The following is a 22,861-nucleotide window of genomic DNA, read 5'->3' as shown; positions in this document are numbered from 1 at the left end:
AAATTACAAACATTTTATGAACAAGTCCATGAATGCATGATGAAGTATGACTTTTTAAGTCACTCTGCCATTTTAAGGAATGTAAGCATTACAATCACAGTAAATCGGGCCAATGGAGTTTGTCATTTGGAAATCTCCAAACCATCAGCAATTAAAAGATTTTTCCATGAACCCCCAAATCAAGTATTCTTTGGGAACCTTAATTTTTCTTAAAGTTCCTTTTGTTTCAGTTTACTCCATGAAAATATGAAAGACTATCAGATGCACAAAACTGAAACAAAACCCTGTATTGATCTGTGAAATGTTTAACAGCATCAGCTTCAGTCCAAATAACATGTATGATTTATTAAAGTTCTAAGACTTAACTTCTAGCACATATTTACAATATGAATCTGTCATTACTCAGAGCAATTCTCTTTGATATGTTCTTTAAGTCAGCTGCCTTTTATATTTTGATTATAGACTATTTTAATTACACACTAAAAAAGAACACATCTCCCACTAAGAAAATGAGCACCAGCAACTCCAAAGTAATTTCCCCAGTACAATCTCCATTAAGCCTCTAAATACTTCCTTTACTAATTCAATGAATTAGAACTCTATTGTTTATGAATCACCTTCATGTTTGTAGGCCTATAACCCTTTTTTTTTTTATAAAATACAATTGCTATGGAAGGAAACGATATTTATGTCTGATTAGAAATGAAAACACTATTACATAAATCAGTTCGGGCATTTCTTCACGTCTTGAAACATGATCGGCAATTTAGTCTAATTGGTGATCAAGGAAACTATCTTGTGATCAATTAAAGTAATTACCAGATTCCGGCAACACAACCTACCTTAATTTTAGCTAGAGTCTGCACTTCTTCAACTTTAATTAAAAATAATGAAAATTATTAAGCAAAATGCAGAGCAAGATCATTGCCAAGCACGCACATGTCACAGGACAGGACCTTCTCTTGGTGTTGATGACTGATCAACCACATAAACATTGCTTGGTACACCAAGGAAGGCATTCTTTGCCCTAGAATATGATTTCATGTCTCACAATGACTTTCTCTGAAAAACATGGGCAACTATTCTAGTTGCTGCAAAGAGAACACCAGATCTTAATCTGCAGGCAACAGAAGAATATTCTCAATTAACAACACAAGAAATGTGCAGAGCAGATCCAACCAAAGATGTATTTGATCATGTTTTTTTCCTCCAAACTGTCACTGGTATGTTGACACAGTGGTCAACTGCAGAAACTTCAGGGTCAGAGACCTAGGTTCAAGTCTAGCTCTTTTGTTCACTAGTTATTTGACCTCAGAGAAATTACTTAACATGTGAAATGAGCCTCAGTTTTCCCATATGTAAAAAGGCGATACCTCATGTAGCAGACTTTACAGTATGACAGGCATTCTACTAGGTGCTCAGTTAACGCTATTATTAATTATCATCACCACCAACACTTCAACATTATAGTGCCTAGACTCTGGAAGGGAAGGATTTCTTTTCAAACTCAGTACAAGAACAATAGAAAGACCAAAGAAATTCATCTTCGCAAGGCTGAGAAAACCAGCAACATATTTAAAACTATTTCTCTATGTGGGTACCCTCAAAAGAAGATTTCCAGTGGAACTGGCAATCTGTCAGGAAGCATCTTAGCCAAGCAGGTGACTCACATCTCCCTGAGAAGCCAAACGAAAGGCCTTACCTGAGGACCATTCCCTAGGCAGTCCAGCATGTGTGCGTGTGGGGCAGACAACCCCCACCAACACGGGGCCTCTAGTCTACCTGCCTTTTACATGAGCCACTGCAGAGCCCAACATTCCCAATAACCCACCCAAGAATATCCAACTCTGAAATTAAACCGGCTTCCCCAGGCTCTTAAGACAATGTCCACAAGCTACTGAATGAGCAGACGCTCTGCTGTGCCCTAGGCTGAATTAGTGCCCTTTCAGCTGTTGGTAATAAGTACACCACCTGTGAGAGAGCACATACTTCTAAATATTACCTTCGAAAGCTGTACTCACAGAACCATAATATTTTTAGAGCCTTAAAAATAAGTTCCTCAGTCACCTTTTTTTTGCAATAATCATAATATCTTAAACAGCCATTTGGAAAAAATAAGGCAGCTCTTTTAGCTAATTACACAGTACTACCTTCAATACATACCGTTAAATGAAAACACAAGGTACAAAACAGTTTTCTTTGCAGAATTAGGATTTATAATTACATTGGTAAACACCTCCTGAATTCCCAGGCTAGGGAGATGACTGTTTGACAGAGGTCCACTAGCATGAATCCACTCTTCTCAAGGCAGCGGAGATAAGCAACATAAACACCTGTACACACAATTTTACCTAAGAGCCCTTCGTTTCTGTTCTATTTTCAGTGAACGTTCTCTAACTACAATAGTAAGACTTCACACAGCTCTCTCTGTGCCAAAAAGACATTCTGACCAAGACGATCACTCACTGAGAATACTTTTTCCCTGAAAAGACACCATTCATTTCCGAATTCCTCTGCACGTATATTTAAATCATATGTCCCCATGTCATCAGTAGCTACTACTGGGCAGACAAACAGCTCAGTCTGATTAGTTCCCTCTAGAATTTCTCACAATCCATTAGTTTTGCTCTCCTGGAATCAGGAGAAACAATGGTTTCAAAATCACTCGAGAAGTCATTTACACCAAGTTCACCAACGTCAAAATAACTTTTGATGCCTTGCTGTTCACTGCTGCTATTCATTATTGCCAATCAATTGCCTCAGAAAAGTTCTTTTGGAGGTTTTCTTCCCTAATCTGCTGATAATCCATATTTGTTAGCTTTCAGGAGTCTTATAAAGGGCGAGTATGGCAAGGACTACCAAAGTTTTTGTTTTGTTTTAGCAACCCTTTGAGAATTACAATTTACACTCCTTTATACTGTGATCATCATAAAATTTATAAAAATTCAAATTTATATAGAAAAAATATCCCTAGGCTTCAATGTCATGCATCCAAACCATATATGGGGAGTATCTGGCCAAATACATTTTTTTTTAATGGAATAATATGCAAAATAGCAGTTTATTCCCTATCTTTTCTTCTTTATAATCAACTGTTTCCTTTTAATAGATGCAACCAGTACTTACACGATATAATTCCAGTTTATATCTGATAGGAAACTTCCTTGCCTTATTTTTTATATATAGGCACTTAATTTTAAAAAGAGAAAGAGAGAAAAGGTGAAAAGGTTTCTTTCTGCCCAAACTGGATGTGTTAAGTTAATCTGAAAGTCAAGATCCAGTAACAATAACCAAAAGGGTAAAGGAAGAAAATAAGGGCTCAGGGCAAAAAGAACACCCGATCCCCCACCATCTGGGGGTGGGAGCACTCAAAAAGTATTTTAAAGAAACAAAGTAGTATCTAATCTGGCTTAATGGTACAGTAAATACATTTTCTACAAGCAGTATACATTTTGTAAAACAGTCTCATTTCACTTCACATCACAAAATATCCGATGGTATAAAAAGGTCTGTACAGCATCAGTGAATTCATACTTATCCTTTCTTTCACTATTTTTAAACAGAATCAAGTCTCCTTGTAAGAGTTTTTAAGTACAGTTTCAGCAACACTTGCCAATATTTTCTGTAGGAAAAATATATCACCCAACTATTCAAGCCCCATCAGACATCCTGATCATTCCACAGAGAACATCCAGTGATAGACGGCTGCAATGAATCACCGGGAGAAAACAGTCTGCCAGACCCACATCTCAGAAAACGATGCCAATCCTGAAGAAGCCGGTGCAGATAGAGACCATCCCATAAGTCGTCTGTATTTATTTGTTTCAAAGTGCACACACAGGTTATGAACTTGGAAAGGTCCATGAACTTGTCAGTCTTCAGACATTGAGCTGAAGCAAACCACAAGTATACTCCGAGTTTATCCTCAATCTGTTATGATGAGGCTTAAGGAGAGCTCTATTCCTACCCTTATTGATGAAACTAGGGACTTTTTTGGTTTTATGTTCTAAACAGTATTACTAAAGAATTAAAAGAAAAATATCAAGGTCTGAGGCACAAAAAGTAGAAAAAACTTAGCACTTATCCTATTTTTGGCATCAAAAGATCACAAGGTCTGTTGGGGAGTCGGACGGTGAGGGGTGGGAGGGGGGCCCAGGTGTCATCATATTCCAAAAAGTTCTAACCCCAGCTCTGCCTCATTCTATGGCCTCAAGCAAATCCTTAATCTGTCTCACCTCTCCCAGTCTCTGTAAACCAGAGGCTCTACTACTTCTTAAGCTCACTCTCAGTGTAAGGAGGTCTGATAAGAACATGTAGAAAATGTGCTACTGTGGGACACTGAAAAAGCTCCAATTTGTTTAAATCCCACACCAAGTAATTTCATGCCATTTTTTTAATCTAGAAAATTTGTCCTGTGTGGCCAAATAAATTTAGATGCGTCCCGAATACAAACGAAAAACCGTTTCTTGTTTAAAATTCACAAATAAGGCGACTAACTCAGAAAACCAGTAATGAGAATTATTTAAAAGAATAAATGCTTACTTAAATCAATTCTTTTTGTAATATTCTTACATAAATTACCTTAACTTTAGTTGTTGATCAAGTACAGTTTTGAGGTTTGGGTTGGTTTTTGCCTTTTTTTTTTTTTTTTACTAATCCACAAAGTCCTGAAAGGAAAAAAGAAAAAAAAGGTTTGTTTTCCTGGACGTATGTAAGTGGGAAAGTTTTTCTCCACCTTAGAGCAGGCTCCCATACAGTTCCACCCCAGAGCAGTTGCCGTCTCTGTGCAGGTGAAGGCTGGCGGGTAGGCAGCACACAGCAAAGCTTCATCTCTGCACCAAGACCTGCACTCACGATCCCACTCACAATCACGTCAGAGGAAAGGACCACAAACTGGCTTTAAGACACGAGGACAAAGAAAGCATACGGATCCCGATGGAGTGAGAGCACTTCGCCGTTTGATGCAACTGCTAAAGAGAATTTCTTCCCTTTTGTTTTTAAAAGTTTATTATTTCATACCTTATGCAAATCATACTTTATATATTAGGCAATAATATTTGAGAAATACTCAAGTCAAATTAAAGGCTTCAATAGCCTTGCCAAAAAGCACTGTGATTTTCCTATAAAAAAATTATTCCAATTTGTTGATCTTACATAGGATGAAACATACTGTAACAATCTTCATAATTTATGTCCTGTTGGGACACAATGATTTAAAGTAACATAATACAGAGCCGCATCATGGCTAATCTAAACCACCTGACCAGATAAACACCAGCTTCCCTTCTCTCTTCAGCAAGGGCATTTCTGTTTATTGTCATATCATTTCCTCATTCTAAGAACATGCAGAATAAATGCAGCCAACCTGCATTTCAGTGGAAGGCTGAGCTGGCCTTTCCCATGTCAGGAGGTTTGTGTGCACACAGGTACCAGTACAATGTCAAGGGCTTACAAGACACAAAACAATCCAAGAATTCCACCCTCAAAATCATTTACAGCGAAGCAAATATGGATTCATCCAGTACAATGTGGACCAGGTGTGGTGTTATAAACCACAATCTTTGGGCTTTTTTTTCCCCCAATATATATAATGTCACTGAAGAGGTAATTCTTTAAAACAAATTATGTGGCTTACTATGAGCCAACTTTTTATAAATGCTTCAATCGTGCCTCTTGCCATGCTCACAGGCACTCATGATCTGATTAACCAAAGTGAAATGCCCGCATTAACCAACGTCCTTCGGGGGTGAGGAATCTTGGTAGAGGAGAAGGACAAAGAGCCCTTATGGCACGAACCACAGCCATTTCTAGTACACAACTGCACAGGCAGATTTCAAATAGCAAGCTTTCTCCAGGGTCCCAATGCCTTCACCCTCCTCCCATACGCAAACCTTACTGGGCAGAGTGAGGTTTTCAGGGGGACTTCAGGGAAGGGTTTAAATTTCAGTCATGAAAGAAAAAGTGCAGGAACACATGTGCATTCGGCAGATAACAATTCACTGAAAATATTTTAAATCAAAACAAAACGCCTGTCTGACCAAATTTTTATAAACTTGGTTAGGAAAGAGGAAAACAAACAATTGTTTAAGGGTGGTTTCAAATATTGCTTTCTGCTATTACTGAGAATTTTCAAAGCTTTCCATGCTCCATTGGAAACAGCTCTGCTTCACAAACTGTTCTGGTTGGTCCTGCCAAAGAAATGGTCTGATACACTTTATTACAAGTTGATCGATTTGCTTACCCAGGCAAATATATATAATTATCTTTGCCCATGAAGACCAGAGTAAAACAGGATTCTTCCACTGAAAGCAATGAGATTACTTAAACACAGCTGGGTAAGACAGCACTAGCAGATACTCAGCATCTGCATCCCAACCCCAGCTCCACTGAAGTCCACACTACATCCTAGTTTAAGTCCACCCGTTCCCGAATGTGCAGAAGCTAACCGACCTGACTAGCGCCATTTTTCAGTCTCAGCCATGCATATCTGCAGAGCAAAGGAGACAGCAAGTAGTTACATTTTTATCACAATCTGGAGCTTTTTGATTTGAGAAATTAAAGGGAAAATATCCTTTTGGAATATCGTTTTTCAGGCAATAGACATTTATAAAATAACGAGTTTAAACCTAACCTTTGCACATTTATAAACAAGTAAGGTAGCAAGTTACAAATCTGCAATATCATGGATGACATTCCAAGTTAGTGCTCTCAACAGTGAATTTCGGTTAAAAGTGGATCTTTTCCACCCTAAAGTACTCAGTACGTGGACTGAGGCCCCACTTGTGCTCTATCTTGGCACCTTACGCACACCTTCCCCAAATTTCCAGAGCCACTTCAAAATCAGCTCCTACTGCTCTGAGGTCTTAAGGGCTTAGATCACTACAGATTTCACTGGCTTCATGTATGGGTGGGGTTCTTTAATGACAAACAGCCTTGCCACTGGGCTTATATGTGAATGTCTCCAAGTCCTGTCCTTCACACAATCCTGAACCTTAATTTTTTATTAATCTGTATACCAGAAGGTTGTCCCAGCAATTTCATTTTTAGGTCTATACCTTAAGGACACTCTCACACCTGTCCACAAGGAAATAAAAGGATGCCTGTTAACAAAACTCACTGTAGTAATGAACATCAGAAAAAACAAATGTCCATCAATAGGGAAACAGATCAAGTGTAGTTAACTTATTCATATTTTAAAACTGTTTTGCAGAGGAGATGAACATTTTAAAAACACATCTACTGTAACAGAAGCATACAATGAGATGGAAAGAATATCAATCCAAGAATTCAGAACCTGTGTTCTAGACCCAGATCTTGAGCAAGCTACACGTCCTGCCTAGGCTGAGATTCCCCCATCTGGATACAGGGAGATGATGTGTACCAATCACACAGCACAGTGCCCTCACACACAAAGTGAAGTTCAACAAAAAAGAATATTAGCTAATTACAATATCGGCAGCACGTGATGGAATACTACTCAGCCATAAAAAGGAATTAAATAATGCCATTTGCAGCAGTATGGACAGACCTAGAGATTATCATACTAAGTGAAGAAAGAGAAAAATAAATATAATATTACTTAAATGTAAAATCTAAAATATGACACAAATGCTGCCATATTTAAAATAAAGTTTTTCCATGAAAAAAATAAAATAAGAACTTATCCACAGAACAGAAAGAGTCACACTCATAGAGAACAGACCTGTGCTTGCCAAGGAGGAAGAGGGTCGGAGAGGGATGGATTGGGAGTTTGGGATTATGCAAACTAAATAGATGCAAACTATTACACAGAGAATGGATAAACAACAAGGTCTTACTGTATAGCCTAGGGAACTACATTCAATATCCTGTGACAAACTATAATGGAATATTTATGAAAAAGAAAGCATATATATGTATAACTGAGTCACTGTGCTGTACAGGAAAAATAGTGTGCCCTGTGGAAGGATCAATCCCCAGAGCAGACTTCTCTGGGACCTGAGGTCTTATCCTCAAATATTTCTCCCAGCCATGCATGTGACTGTGGGCACACCACCCAACCTTCTTTTTTTTTTTTTTTTTGGCCACACCGTATGACTTGTGAGATCTTAGTTTCCCAAAGCCCCTTGGCAATGACAGCACAAACCACTGGGCCACCAGGAAAATTCCCACTATCCAACTTTCACACAGTTTCCAATCTGCCCAGGAGAGGACTCATTGAGGGGTAGAGAGAAGGCCCAGGAGTCAGCATACAAAAGAGCTCTCTCTTTTTTGTTTTTAGTGCTTAGAAAACAGAGTACTGCTCTGAAATGATCTGCATCTTAAGTTTTCAAAATTATAATATCGGTAGAGTTTCATAATGAAGTTAAAGTCTCCATTACCCTCTTGGTTTGCCTAATCTTCTCCAAGCACCCAGTGGAAAACCTGGGGCCATGCCTACCTGGTAGTCTTACTGTATTCTTCATGGAAATCTTCAGAATTACGGCCAGTTGCAAATCCAGAGTTATAGTAAAACAAAAAAAAATACGCTCATCTGTAAATATGGGGGGTGGGCATGAGACCAGAAATAAACTGGGGGTGGTTCTGAGAGAAATGAGCAAGGCCAACAGCCATCCTCCATGAGATTAACAGGGTCAGAGTTGCCAGAGCCTGAAACCCCAAGGCACAGAAAAGCATGCCTTACAATTTTTAGCCTGAATTCATTTTCTTTACAAAAAAAAAGTGTGCTACTTTAACGTTAAATCTTATCTGGACTCACGCAGTATGTTATGGGAAAGTGCCTGAAAAGTCCTGTGATACAGAAAGACCCAGAAAGGAAAATGTACACTCCCCCTCCCGCTCAGCCTTGGATTCCTCTTGCAGGAGGAAGAGGGTGGACCAGGGCGGCAGGGCTCCTCCCACTTTGTGACTTGACAACCAGCATAAGGAGCTAAGTGCTATGTTCCCTGATGATTAACAAAACATAGAAAAGATTCTTCTCATTGCACAGACTGGGGTTTTCCTAGGCCAGCAACCATATTGTTTAGGAAGTGAGAGTTTGTTTCTTCATGGTAGTCAGGAAAGAACCTAGAGCTCTCTGTCTGGCATAAATGACCTATTTGGGAAGGCAGAAGCGATTTTACAAGCTCCAGTAAAACTTTACGGTAGTCAAGTGTTCAACTGATCTTTCGGTTTCATACATTGTGAGAGCAGACACCAAGTCACAAATACCTGTCTCAGCCTTTCACAGAGAATTTTGAACCTTCTTGTGTGTTTGTTTTTCTTATGAGTTTCTGTTTCCTTCCTTAGATGCACCGAAAGTTTTAGGCCTAGAGGTTGTGCTGACACATGGTAGATGCTGCACAGGATTTAAGTAGTCTCTGTGTTTTGGCAGACTGGGGCACTCTGCATCACTTTCTCCTGACTGCCTCAGATGTGGGTAAAACTCCTTTCAAAAATGGTAAAGGTTCCTATGACCCAGAAGATGACCCTCACATATTTAGGCATTAACAGGTTATGGACATAAGGTTCTAAAAATTTCAGAATCTCAAAAAAGAAGAAGAAACAAAAACCAAAACCTGAATATAAGAAAATCATCTGGCCACCTTCTTATTGTGTACCAGTTTCTAAGAAGGCAGGGCCATACTGATTAATGACAATGAAAAGACACACACATGCCTTTTTTAGAAGGTTCAAGGTTGGTGTTTTCTCACAAAATTCAATACTATTGAGTATTTTCTTCCAATATATTTCCTTTAAGCAGAAAATATGATTAGGTATATTCCAAATAAGTTTTTTGAAAGACTAAAAACATAATAATGAATTTAAGAAAAATCTGCTCACAAATCTGACAAGAGAGAAAATAAAAGTCAAATTATTGTAAATACAGGTAGGCTCTATTTTTAAAACTTTAAAAATTAAAGCTAAATAAAGAGATTTTTTTTTCTTTTTGTTGCAACACCTTTGTTTTGCCACTTGTAACTTTATGAGTTAGTAAGAAATGACTTTGTTTACATCAAAACAAATGGGGAATAGTTTGGGTTTTGCAATTTTTAAAAGTTGGTAATAAGTTCCTTTAAAAGCACTCTAAATATACATATGTGTGTGTGTGTGTGTGTGTGTGTGTATATTAAAGTAATTAAAACTTCCAAACAAAATGTTTGAATTTCAGACAGCATTTAAATATCCTTGAGTTCACAGCCTCCTAACCCTATTCCTTCCCCCTCCGCCCCACAGTACCTCCACTCAGCACCACTTTTCTGCCTCTTCCCTCACACAGAAATGAGTCAAAGGTTAATTTCCAATCTAAGTCAAATTCTAATCCAATGTGCTCCCAAAGTACCCCACCCAACACACAAAACTACCATGCAAACAGTCTTCTCCAAAGTGGGAGGTTCACGAGAGGGTGACAAACACTCGAAAAAGAGTGAAAATCAGCTATAAAACTCCAAAATCCCACTGATACCCACTCCCTACTATACATAAAATGGTCAGTTCGGGGAAAAACCTACTTCTGTATCTCTCTATTGCCATTTCTTAGTGAGAAAATGACTTTTGAAAGCTAGTCAAAGAACCACGAAAGACACGGCTGACAGCCACCTCTGATTTCACTCTGGCGCCCAGCATCTACGGCAGTAGTGATGGAGCTCGAAGCATTCCTGGCGATCAGCACCAAAAGGCAGCGACATCACAGGCATGAGTGCTCCAGGAACTGCAGACCAGAATCAAAACCTCGAACCCTACACTCAAGAGCTAAAACGTTTCCTCATGTGAGCAAGAGAACCACCACTAACAATCTTTGGAAATAATATTTGAGTCTTGGCTCAACTGGATAATTTTGTTCTGCACCAAAACCGTTCAAATTCCCAAAGTCTACGGGCAGATTCATACTAATTTCAAGACACAGTTTCCTTCCAAACCCAATGAAATGAAAGGCAAAAACCAGCAAAAGGAAAAAAAAAAAAAACATAAGATGGCTTGCCATTTTATGAAAAACAAATGAAGAATTACATTCACATCACACTGATAAACTGAGAGGCTGCCAGTGGTTTTCAGGGCAGATGTAACATTTTAACAAATGTGATTGTTTGTGAACGAAATAATTCTGATCAAAAACTTAATTGCAGCCAAAGTGAGCCCTGCGCTGTGTCACCATAATCCATTCTGACAGGAAGCAGTGAGTGGAGATTCCTACTGTGAACGGAGCACATGTGAAAGGTCAGCTTTGGCCTGGAACTTCAAAACTGTTAACGTGTAAAACAGTGTGCATTAGAGCCCGGAACGGCTAACCACTGGATTAGCGGATGTCCGCTATGTGGGTCTGATGTGCTTTTGGCAGGTAATGGTTAATTTGTAAATAGGCAATGTATTATAACTTTCTTCTTTGCCTCTTCCCAACATTTACCAGCAGAACTCACTCTTAATTACAGACTCAGAATATTACAAAATTAGATTTATAGCATGGTCTCATTATAACAAAGTTCTTGTTTGTGAAATGAAACTTATTTTTAATAATTTATGAAGGAAAAGTTACATGCATTTTTTAAATGTTTGATGAATGAAAACTTTTTTCATGTAAAATGAATATATCTGTTCACCAATAGCAACTGTATTATAAAAGCCAAAATTTGCCAAATGAGGATTTCATTATAAGAAATGGATAATTTACTCACATATTATAATCTGAAAAACCAATTACATGATACTATTTTGCATGGCTTAAAAAAATTCTGAATAAAAAAGCAGTTAATAACAGTTTTCATTTTCCAATGAGCTGTTACTTATGAAAGAACCAAGCTAAATATTGCCTTATAAACCAATGCATATGAAAGTACTTTATATATATTTAATGCTATAAAATCGGTTCATTTGGCTTTAAATTAGCCATTTCTCTCATATATAAACCACTTAAAGGTAATATGGCATTAATGAGTGAGAAAAGTCGACACTGTGCACTTCCTTGATTATTTTAGGATTTAATTCATTTCTGAGTTGAGGAGAAACAGCACTTCTCAATGAAAACAAGTAGGTCTTCTACAATAAGTTTTATTTCTATTCTCAAAATCAGCCTTCTAAAGCTACATCTCTGGCCATTGGACAGATGCAGCTCCTGGGCCCTCTACAGACTAAATACAGAAATCTTGAAGATGGCTACATGGCAAGGGTAGCCTCATCACCAGCAATCTCATGATTCCTATCCCCTTGAGAATGTCCACAGACACCTTTAGAAACAAAATCATACATGTGCTACTAACTGCAATGGAAGGCTGAGAACATGGTCAGCAAAACAAGTTACCAAATTATGTTTCTGCTTTCCATACTGGATCTGAAAACAAAACCTTCAACATACTTAGAAGATTCAGAATCTCCCTAATACTCTGCTTCTGAAAGTATGGACTGTGTACATTTACCAACCACCTTCCTAGACTCTAGCCCTTCAAGGACCTTACGGTGTGGTGGAAGAGGGCAGACAATCAACCATAAAGACCTGGCAGGAAGTAAAGGAGGTAGGGAGGAAGCAATCGAGAGAGGCTGTGTGAGTGAGCGGTGCTGGGCATCATACCCATTTTACCCTCCTCTCCACAGACACAACAGCAATCCACATTCCTAAGTAGAGCACCTAAGTCACCATAGGAGCTAAATTTATCCCAAGTACAAAACTTAAAAAAGAGATGTGTAATTCACACATAAAAAAATATTTCCGAATTGGTCATTAAGGTATTTTCTTATACTGTTATGTGATTGACTACACCTGGTAACACACTAAATATATATCATTTTATCTTCACTCCTAATCATTTTTTCCATCACCACAACCTTTTCAGCATAATAATTCTTGGCCACCATTCCACTTCCTTGGTGAGGCTCAGGCTCAAAGAAGCTCATGGACTTCCCTCCGGAAAGGTTACCAACAGAGCAGAAACTGCCCCTGCACTGTTTCAACTTAAAATGGGCACGCCCACCCAGGGACACGCCCACTCACGGACACGCCCACTCACGGACACGCCCACTCAGGGACCCCTGTGCCCAGGTGCTTTCACCGCACCTGCAATCCATGCTTAGGATTCTCTCACTCAGGAGCAAGATTAGTACTAAGGCAATTACAACTATTGATTCCGAAAGAGATGTTGCTTATTTCTTAATTGGCTTATGTTTGTTTACAAGTCTTAAAAACAAATGTCCAGAAGGCTGAACTTACACTTTAATTCACAAACACAAAGAAATATGTTGTTACGGGTTTCTTTTTAAGGACCCATGTTCAAATGGGAGGACACTAAAGAAATTCATCATTCAATTCTTATTTGTAGGAGCAGATTCTCTGTAACCTGTAAATTATTTTGATTTACAGTGAATCATTATTGTATTCATAAATGCTGGAAAGTTGGTGAACAACATGATATAATGACACCCCAAAATAATTTTATAACTGCAGGTGTGCAAATCATAACATGTGGGAGATGACTCAAAGGATAATGGGGAATAAAACAGTTTAGGAAGGGTCACATAAAGAAAGGAAAGAAGCGAGGGCATGTACCGCAATTTTCCAAGATGTCTTTAAGACCAAACTACTCGTTTAGAGGCAGATGCAGTGGAGCAGAGTCTGCACGGGCACCAGAGTCAACAGTTACATTTAAACAAGCAAAGGCAAAATACTCCATAATTTACAACAAGCCAATCACATTGCTCATTCTTTTGAGGTTAAATGCTACTGACATAAGCTACACCTGAATCCAATCAGCGCAGAGACGCTGAGAAGATTCACACGAAAGGACTAAATTTGTCACAAATGGGTTGGTTTCCGATCTTAATGTAGCCAAGTTGCTTTACTCTGACCTCCATTGAACAAATCAACTTAATGGGCACTAGGAGTGCTATAAAACTTAACAATGGAGTGATTTTTAACTTTTAAAATATAGTTATGAAGCAAAATGTTGGATAGCTTCTACAATACTGGAAATCAAATTAAATCTAGATGTTTTTTAACAGTCTTGACAGATATAATCCTAGTTACCATGTAAATTTATGGTAAGCTGCTGTGATATTAGCCACAGGTGCTACTTTTAATATATGAGCCGCATCTGGCTGGGAATAGAATTTCTCAGAGGACTGAAAATGACCTCACTATCAGACAATGGAAGGGAAAAAAACAAGACCACTGTGGCATATAAAAAGCTGAAGATGTGGTCCACAACTAAATATTTCACATAAAATTCATTTTAACTCTGCAGTTGTAGGTTAAAAGATATTATGCTTTCAATATTTAAGAGGCGTAGATATATTTCAACCAAATAGCCAAAAGATTAAGAATGTAAGACAGTTGTGAATACCCTGGCTACGTATACAGTACTAGTGTTCCATCCTTTGATCAATGTTGGGAAAAACGATGCACTAAGACTTGAAAAGAAAATTCTTTCATGGTTCCCAAGCACACAACATGATTAGACACCACTAGGCATACCAAACCAAGACGTAACAACTACTAATCTCTAAGTGCCTGGCCAGCATCACTGGTTGGGCTTTTAAAGTTCTTTGGAGCCATTCATAACGTCCAAGAAAACATTTTCATCAGGTGAAATTTTTAAAATATCATTACAAGTAATCACTATTTCAAGTCTGAGAACCAGCAATATCACTACAGACAAATACAAAGAGAAAACATAAGTTTCTCTTACATACTCAATTCAAAAATAAAAAGAATATGTATAAAATATACAATTGTTCCCTTTTAAGAAACCCTTTCTGAACCACTCAAAAGCCATCATTTGCCAGAGAACTGGCAAGTGTGGAAATGTGATAGAGGATTTACAAAGATTTAATTTCCTATGAAATAACTCTTCCCGAATTACACAAGCCTTCTTTATCTGGAAAAAAAAAAAATCTCTAAAAGAGAAATATTTCTATGAAAATATTCCCTACCCCATTGCCCTAAGCTGTGAGAATGTTAGCTATAAAGCCCTATAACAAAACATTTTCCTTCTGACCTTCTCAAGTAACTTGAAGGGCTTGATTTTTTAGCTTCAACAGGTCAATGCAATCTAGATGATGACTTCCATTTACTTTAACAAATAAATGGATCTATGCCAGATTTCAGTGGGCATGAAGATCCTGGGTATCATAAGCAAGAAGAACCTGGTATGATACTCTTGTGATAAATGGACAGCATTTATTAATATATGGAGCATTTAGAAAAGGTAGGCTCACCAAGTCTCATCTGTGCTACGAGGTTAGTTATGATAGAAAGGCACTGGTTAAATTAAACAGGGTCTTTCTGTTCAATGGAATACTCTATATACCCCACCATTAAAAATCATGAAGCAAAATATTTTACTGACAGGAAAAAATGTTCACCATGTATGAAGTAGAAAAAAAGTGACTGAGAAAAGTGTCCACAATATGACTCAAAATATATATATATAAACATATGTACATACATAGGAAATTCCCTCATAGCTCAGTTGGTAAAGAATCTGCCTGAAATACAGGAGACCCAGGTTCAATTCCTGGGTGGGAAAGATCCCCTGGAGAAGGAAATGGCAACCCACTCCCATATTCTTGCCTGGAGAATCCCATGGACAGAGGAGCCTGGTGGGCTACAGTCCATGTGGTCGCAAGAGTCGGCCACAACTTAGTGACTAAACCACCACCATGTACATACATGTATACTCACAAAATACGTGTTCACGCATATTGCTTCGTAAGTGGGCAAAAGACAGATTTTTCTTCTTGGTACTTTACTGTGTTTTCCAAGTTACAAAACATACTATGCGATCAGGAAAAAAAAAAGTATTTATTAATAAGCTAAACAGACCACACAAACCTAACAGGGTGCTATCGTTCCCGTAAGAGAGAGTGGCCTGGTTAATCTCTGTGGGATATGAGGAATCCACAAACGTTAAACCCTTCTATTTAAAGCTTACAGTTTTAAACAAATAAGAAGATGGAAGAGACTCATTTTCAAGCTTACATAACAGAATCATAGATGAAGACATTGAGAATTACAATGGCCCTCTCTTCTACACATCTGTATCCACAGCTGAATGGTCAGAAAGCTGGCATCTCTCAATGCAGAAGTGTGTCTTCTCTGTGCAGAGTTCTAATTTACAAAGTTAAGTTTTTAGAGGCTCTCTGCAGACGTTCTATCTGAATGTGACTTTCTCCTCCAAGTAGAAGTTGACCCCCAATCTACAACTGACTTAGGACAAGTAACTGGTCAATCAACTAATGCTTTCAGGACAGGGCATGCAGAACCATGTAGCAATTTACAGGTCAAATTCCTATCAGTAGCCACCTACCCTCTCCTTTAAAATATGCAAAGAACATATCGCCTCTTTGAAGCCCTCCAAAACAAACACCATTCCTTAAATATAACAAAGAAACAGACTCAATTTTGAACAGTTAAGTTGTTCATTCAAAGGTCTAGGATGCTCCTAAATAGAATAGCATCCATATCTTGAATTATTCCACAATCCTTCAAAACACAGACTTGGGTTAGAAAAGAGCTGTGGCCTTAGAGTAAGTAGGAAGCAGGGCCTTGGAAGGACGGCTCATTGCTGCTTCCTCTGTGAGTCTGAGCAGCTTCCTTCCTACCACTCCTCAACTTGGCTTCCTAATACCCAAACTCACAAGGCTGCTGGGAAGCTTCAATGCAACCACCTACGTTATTTCCCAGGTCACCCAACAATGAGCTACTAATGCCTAGAAAACACTCACTGGTTCGTAAAATACTTTGTGACTCTCCAAACTGTCAGAAAGAAAACTGACTTGGCTGCATTTCAGGTAAATAATGCAATATTAGAATTACCTATCAATATTAAGAAAGACCTTAAAGTAACATTTTTATATCAAAAAATGTTTACATTAAAAATATATCAAATTTTTAGGGCTGGGCGGGGATTGGCTGGAGGGGCGGTAATTCAGCGGTTTCAAAAAAAATAAATAAATAAAATAAAATAAAAACATATCAAATTTTTAAAACTTTTCTATCTGGAAGACCACCAAGTTACGATTTAAAAAAAAAAAAAGAAAGAAAGAAAAGAAAGTCAGCCAAGAGGGCTGAACCAGTGGCTACAGAAAAGGAAAGGGATCTGAGATTAAAAGAACTGTCTGGAAACAGAAATGAGTGCCTAATTGATAACAGGTAAAAGGCCTTCAGCAGTGTGACATCTGTAGTCTTGGAAGAACCTGCCATGGTCCCTCAGGACACCAAGATTTATAAAAGTCTGGGTGTGTGTGGCTGAACTGTGGAGCCAAAATATCAAGTGCCAACCCCAGCCATTCCTCATTGGAGGTGATTTACTAGAGATGCCACAAGTGGCCTGTTTCTTTCTCCAACACTTTTAAACTGCCTGCAGAACAAAGGCACACATCAGTGCTGTTCTGCTGGGAAGGGCGCCATGGCCCTAAAGAGCATCCCATCATACACAGCAACTTAGGCGCCAATAAGTTGGTCACCGTTCAGAAACATCTGTGTCTAGGAGTAAGGAATGAGAAGTCCCTGGTGAGAGTTTTAGGTAATAACCCGTAGAAGACAAAAAGATAAAAAACACTATGTTCCCCTGAGGCTAAGGGCACTGACCAGGGTCACCTATATGAGCCCAATCAAGGGGCTTCATGGATTCAAAATACCTAGACGATACAGGGAGGACACTGTGGGAGAAGTTCACAAGCGCACCCCAAGCCTTGGCCCTCAAGGTACTTACTTACACGTGAGACGCACAGAGACAAAGCTAAGTCGTCGCATTCTTCTGTTACATGATCTAAGCTGCACTTACATCCTAATTCTGCCACTGGTTCTCTGTCAGCTTCACCCCTAGGCCTCATTTGCTTCATCCCTTTCAGTGCTAATGTTCACAGGTTGAATATCAAACAAGGCTGAAAGAAAATCACAAACAAATAAGACCATGCAAGGGCTGAATTACAAACAGAAAGAACAGACAGGAGACTAACATTTGTGGCTACAAAGACGTATATAAGGCACGTGGGCTTCACTTCCTCTGCAGGCTGGCCTGCACCCCCCCACCCTATCTGAATCATCCTTCTGATGGCCATGAATGACTCCAGGCTGCTTCATTTGTGATAATCTTTCAGAACTCACCTTACTTGGAGTGTTGGCAGAGCGGATTCCACTCTCCCTTTTAAAACACCGTCTTCCTTTGGATTCTGTGTACAACACTGGCCTGACTGTCTTCCTATTTCACTATGAAGTCTTTCTCAGTGATCTGCAAGCACCTCCTCTTCTATCCAACCCCTTAATGGATTGAGTTCTGAGTCCTCCCCTCTTCTCACACTACAGTTTCTGCCTGGGTGACCTCATCTATTATATTGGCTTGGTTCCATACACATCTATGTCTCCCCAGTTATCTACAACCCAGACATAAAGCTACCTTCTTGGAGGTGATTTAGGGATGTCTCATAGCAACTTACACTTAACAATATCCAAACCAGAAACCTTGATCCCCGCACCCAAATCCTGTTCCTTTGCCACACTTACCCAACTCAGTAAATGTCACTTCTGACCACTCACTTCCTCAGGTCCTTAACCTGAAAGTCATTCTTAAAATCCCCTGCTCTTCTTCCTCACCACCCATCACCATTCCTCCCTACTCAGGGAAACTTGGGTTTTCTCTTGATATTTTTATGCCCTGCAAGAGTTGTGTATGGCATCATTGGTTCCCGCTCATGTAAAGAATGGAAAGCAGCTCCAGCCTCCAGACCTTTCTGCTTCCCTCCATCACTCCCCAGTCCACCATCTCCTGCCGTGTCCACCAAGCGAAGATGCCTCACCTGGACGAATGCAACAGCCTCCTTGCTGTTCCCCTCGTGTGACTCTTGCCGCCTTCTGCGTCCACTTCACCCTCTAGGTCCCCACAGTCTGCCCACTGTCCATTACACTGCACCCTCACCCTTCCTGTCGCCTTTCTGTGCGGCCACCACGTCCTATGTACATGAATGTCTTGGCTGATGCTCTAAGAACACCGATGATGCCAAAGAGATGCAAACACCAGGTTCTTACTAGACTGTGCTCCAAAGTCATCGTCCAGTTTCTAAGAGTAGTAAGGAAGAATGGTTACACTGGCAAATTTGAAATCACTGATGATCAGAGAGCTGGGAAAATCGTTGTTAACCCCACAGACAGGTTAAACAAGTGTAGAGTCATCAGTCCCAGATTTGACGTGAAGCTCAAAGACCTAAAAATATGGCAGACTGCCCATTTGGTTTCCTTACGCTGACAACCTCAGCTGGCATCATAAGAAGCAAAACAAAAACAAAGGAAAGAAAATTCTGATATTCTTTTCCTAGGGATGCAATACACACGTGCAAATAAAATACCAAATGGACAAAGGAATAAAAAGAAAAAGAAAATGCATCAACTTATTGGTTCCTTAAAGAGGTCTTCCCTGACAGCTCTCCTCCAGCTGAATTTGGGTTTCCCATTTTCCTCTCCCACATTTTTCTCTTTTCTGCAGGAGAGGTGGTATCCACACTAATAAACTGATGCAGGGATTGACTAGCTCAAAGCCCAACTCCACTGTGGGGCCTTGGGCAAGTTCCTTAATCTAAACTTTCATATCCTTATCTGTAAAATGAGTCAAATGTTCTCTGTGAATATAGGGATTTGTGAGGATTAAATGAGTAAATACGTGTGAAGTCCTCACCACGTAGGTCCTGGCCCAAAGTCTGAGTGTTCATTAAGCATTAACTATTAGGATGTTCCTTCATGGCACTTATCACCATGGGCAATTCTATATGCACTATTTTCTTTGATTATGCTCTCTCTCCCCCTACTATACTGTAAGCACCACGGAAATAGGGGAAACACCTGCTCTGCTCACCAAAGCACCTCTGTGTCCAGCACAGTGCCGGCCTACAGTAAGTGCACAGTAACTGTTTATTAGTGTTGAGTGCATAAGATTAAAAAAAAACAAAAACCTTTCTCAAAATGTGTAGCATGTGGTCAGATGGGGACACGATAGGCGTAGGTGAGATGCAGTGTAGGAGGGGGAAGAACAGCTTAGATCAGGAAAGAAATGAACCGAAACATTCAGGGAGGGAGCTCTGGCTCCACTATGGACACTACTGTTCCTACTCCCCCATCCCTGCTTTCCCCACTTCTTCAGTGGAGGGCATGACTAGGATGACTCAGGTACCTCACCGTTCTAACCTCTAACAGACTCAAGAGGTAAGGTTAGGGACGGCAGGCGGCTTTGAAATCCTCTGAGAAGATGATGTCCTAGAAAACCTAACAGGAAGGAACTGGGATTTTCTGAGCAGAGACCAACTTGGTTACAGTGAAGCAGCACGAAAGCCAATGAAGGTAGAGGGCCTAGAGACAAAAAGGCGTCAGGAAAAAGCCATGGCCTCCAGGAGAGGAAGGCGCAGGGGAGGTGCACCCAGACGGGAAGCACAGTCAGGCCGGTCCCTGGTGACTGATTGCCAAGCCAACGCTTCAGTTTCAGGCCTGGGGGCTTGAGAGAATGGTGGTCCAGCTGAGACAAACAAACAGGTCTCTTTGAGGAAATCTCCCTGTAGGAAAGACAGAAAGCTAAGAGTTTGCTTACAGAGATGTTAAACCCGAGGCAATGCTCAAAGAGGGAGAGAGTGCCACAAGGACCCTCCTTGCCAGCCTTCAGCCCAGCTCACCGCCCCCACATGTCACAGTAAGATGTGCCCTCTTGCTCCTCGTCCTGACCTATGCCACCTGCCGACCCCTCCCCCGTAACTCCTGCCCTCTATAAAACCTCTCAGATTTATTAAACCCCCACCCCCGCTCCAGGCAGGCTTCCTGGATTACACCTCTTTCAGCATCTTAGTATTTCATATTTTAGTGCCTGGTTAGCACGGCAGTTTAAAAGATCAACTATCCATATCTTATACAAGTCAGATGTTCCACCTCCACAACAAAACTGGCAACACTTCTGGGCAGGGACAAAATCAGGTATTTCTTCTGCATCTTCCTCCTTCCAGGCCTTGGGCCTAGACAGTGCCAGTCTTTCAGTGGGTGCCAGCCCAGAAATCTCGCTACACTCACTGATCCTGCCGGAGACAGGCCTTCTGGCTCTCAGTGGGGAGACCACGTGGCACCCAGCCCCAACTGGGCCTGCTTCGGGCACATGGTGCATGTCCATGGCCAGGGTTGTGGTGGCAAGGACAAGGCGTTCAAGCCAGTTTGATGAATGATATAGCAGAAGGCCACAATCCTGCCTTACCAGCTGAGAGCACAGGAGCAAACTGATTCATCAGTAGCATTTGCTATTTTGTTAAAACTGATTTTAACAATACAATTAAACTATGCAAATAAACGTAAAGGTCTCCTTTAAATCATTTTCCATAACCTCCGATTGCTCAACAGTGATATCTGGGCTGCTCCCACACAAGTACAGCTTTGTTTGTTCTAGCTGGTGAACAGTCCCTTTCTCAGGGAAGTATTGTCAAATCCATTTAAGGCAGAAAAGTAATCCAACAGACAATCCTTGGAAAACAAGGAAAACACAGAAGAAATTAAAAAAAAAAAAAAAAACAACACCTTTCTATACCAGAGTAGGATCTAAAAACATTGCTAAGGGAACCAGAGATGAGTCTGGCACCTAGTAACTGTGATGCGATCCTAAGTGACCACGGCCAGGCCATGATCTCGGTCTGGTTCAGTGTCCTTCTGTAAAATTCAGGAGACTAATTCTAGTGAATTAGTCAGAATAGCTCAATCCAGCCTGGATCAGAAGGGCAATATGATGACAATAAATTACCTGCAAGACAGGGGAGAGGGTGTATTGCTTTGTTATATAAAGGTTACACAGAGAAGAGCACAACACGGAGAGCTCAGAGCCAGGGAGAGCTCAGGTGGGCCACGTGCCTCCTGAGGTCGGAGAAGCACTGGACACCACCTGGCCACAGAAACCTGAGTGTGGAACTGACTGCTGCTCGCAAGAGCTGACTAGTTGAGAAAGCCACTTCATCAGGCACCAAGGCCTGTATTTCAGAACAGCTGGATGCAAGTTTCTGTGTCATGGCTCTAATGCACCAAAACTCTACTGACCAAATTCTTGCTGTGCAAACCTCAATGCTATTGATAGAGGCTGCACTGAAGCAATGGACTGGCGTACGAAAGAAAAACAGAAAAGAACAAGACCAAAATATTTTTAAGTGGTTACTTAAGGTCTCCTTTAAATTATTTTCCGTAATTATCGAGCCAGCAGTCCATTGTTATTAATTCATATTCAGCCTGTTTAAGCGGCACCAGCAACGCAGGCTAAAATCAAATGCCTCAGTAATTTCCTAACTTTCGAGTGTTATTTTCTTGTCAGTTAAATTTAAAGCAGCCCATTTGTGACCACATTATACCAAGTTAATCTCATCTAAAGTGCTTCTCAAACCCTAACAGCTACACTAAGGTTTTATACTAATGAAAGCAATTTACATAAATGAAATTTATGTCAATGCATTTCATGACAAATTTTTTATTTTATAATAATTAGAGTACTTATATGATAACATCTGTTGATATTCACAGTCTAAACCTGGCAAAGATTTAAACCCACAACATTTTCCATGCATCATGTACATTATCTGTGAAAAGCAATAAAAAAAAGCAATGAATGCATTAATCATACCAATATCATCTGCAAAGCATAAATCTGAAATACCTTTCACGTCAGCTCAAACTGCTTTTTATTTTTTACACACCTGATTTTACGCCATCTGTAAAAGGGCAAGACAAAGACTTTTGAGGAAATTATATTTCTTGGCTGTTTGACTTTTACAAAATACTCAGGCAAAGTTGTGTAAACAGAAGATTTACTATACGACTAAGAAAAAACGATGCAGTTAAAAGTCCATTTTTATTAAAGGACGGTGTAATGACCACAGCGTTTTCACATTGCAGCGTGGTGTCATATTTGCATTTTTT

At 39.9% G+C, this 22,861-nt stretch overlaps 1 protein-coding gene across 5 annotated transcripts in view; it reads right to left on the bottom strand.

Moving 5' to 3' along the window:
- The window catches only part of PCBD2 (pterin-4 alpha-carbinolamine dehydratase 2), a 41,681-nt gene that overhangs the window by 7,803 nt on the left and 11,017 nt on the right, over nt 1-22,861 (bottom strand). Inside the window, exon 1 of one of the 5 annotated variants that reach the window (XM_010807318.2) lies at nt 4,582-4,667. The exons of the other annotated variants lie outside the window; for them this stretch is intronic. The gene's annotated coding sequence lies outside the window, so the exon portion shown is untranslated. Of the gene's footprint in view, nt 1-4,581; nt 4,668-22,861 lie in introns of those variants that run through there. 5 annotated transcript variants of the gene reach the window in all.

This window comes from Bos taurus, chromosome 7, assembly GCF_002263795.3.
Source record: "Bos taurus isolate L1 Dominette 01449 registration number 42190680 breed Hereford chromosome 7, ARS-UCD2.0, whole genome shotgun sequence".
NCBI lineage: Eukaryota > Metazoa > Chordata > Mammalia > Artiodactyla > Bovidae > Bos > Bos taurus.
This window is presented reverse-complemented; position numbering and strand designations above follow the sequence as displayed.